This window comes from Dipteris shenzhenensis, chromosome 7, assembly GCF_047967505.1.
Source record: "Dipteris shenzhenensis isolate YYH24624 ecotype China chromosome 7, Dip_SZ_1.0, whole genome shotgun sequence".
Lineage (NCBI taxonomy): Eukaryota > Viridiplantae > Streptophyta > Polypodiopsida > Gleicheniales > Dipteridaceae > Dipteris > Dipteris shenzhenensis.
The window spans coordinates 58,964,194-58,965,757 of NC_141602.1; positions in this window are offsets into that span (position 1 = coordinate 58,964,194).

A 1,564-nucleotide genomic window follows, 5' to 3' on the forward strand; every position below is an offset into this window, starting at 1 on the left:
TCCATCGGTGATGTATATGAGTGTATGCATCCATTTTTGTGATGTATATTGTTGTACTAATCCATGGTGCTTTACGGCTTGAGTTGTTTGTAGCGCAATTAATCACAACAATTTTGTATTTTTTAAAAGAAAAATGCCATAAACATTTCATGCTGCAAAATACACACAAAAAAATGGCATTTGTAGCATTAATCCAAGCATTTCCTACAAGCAATCTCCATCCCTCCCTTTCTTGCTTACTCTTTCGGCCACCTCCACCCTCTTGTTGCCCTTCAAGACTGCCTCTTGCCTCCTCGCCTCCTTGCTTCCTCACCTCCTCACCTCCTTGCTTCTTTGCCTTCTCACCTCCTTGCATCATGCTTGTTGCTGGCAATTCCAAGGCTGTCCCTCCCCTCATTGGCCAGCTCCTCTACTCCTCACGTCATCCTTCTCCTCATTTTGGTGTCTCTAATGAATAGCTTGGGGGTCTTGTTTTTGGAGGGGGGAAGCATAAGAATGGCAACACCTTAATGCGCTGTCATTTTTCGTGCTTTTGCCACCCAAAAACAAGACCTGCAAAGCCCTTGCTTAAGCTTGAATGAGCCTCTTGATTTTGGGCGTGTTAAGCCATTTTTGACCATTATACCCCCAAAATCAAGAGGCTCATTCAAGCTTAAGCAAGGGCTTTGCAAGCATTGCAAGTCCAGTAAATGAAATCAATCAGATTAGGAATTGGCAAACTCAATTTGGGAATGGTCAGAAATACTTTGTCTTTGAATAATGCCTTGGATCATGGGATGGGGTCCCATGAACCTGCTGCCTATGACAACGAATGGTTCTGCCCTCGACTAAAGGTGACGTGTGTAGTAGTAAAAGGATAGCCCTCATGGAATCTCTAAGGGGTCTTGATTTTGGCCATGATTTGCACATTCTAGCTCTTGAGCCATATATCAATTTCCAACACTTGAGGCATATAGTGGCTTTGCCCACGCAATGTTTCCAGCTGCAATCCAAGCCTCAAATCCAAGCCTCAAGCAATCTCATATTCTGTATCCAGAGACATCATGAGGGGTAGAGCCTCTTTTTGGTAGTCTCACTAGCAATATGTATTGAAAAAAAAATGTATTCAATTATTATATTCTTCCTTGCTATATGAATGCTCTTAATGCATCCAAATTGTAGAACTACTTCAATACTACTTCTTAGTTATATTGTATAATAACCTCCATATGTATGCTCGTGAGACAACAAAAAAGAGACCTGGCAACCCAAAAATGATAGTGCATTGATGCGCTGCCATTTTTGGGCTACTAGGCCTCTTTTTTAATGTTTCCTGAACATAAGAACAAGCACTTGTGTTCCTTACCTTTCTTTCCAATGGGGGTTTTGATTTTGGGGGTGTATGCCAAAAATTGATAAACAACATTATTTGATGCATATAGTTTTATTAAATCGATAAAATGGGCATGAAAACATCTAAATTGGCTCTTGCCATTTGATTTGATGTATGACATGACCCCATTTGGATTTGTAATTCCAAAGATATGGGGTCTTACTTTTAGGGCTTGAATGCCTAAAATAGGCA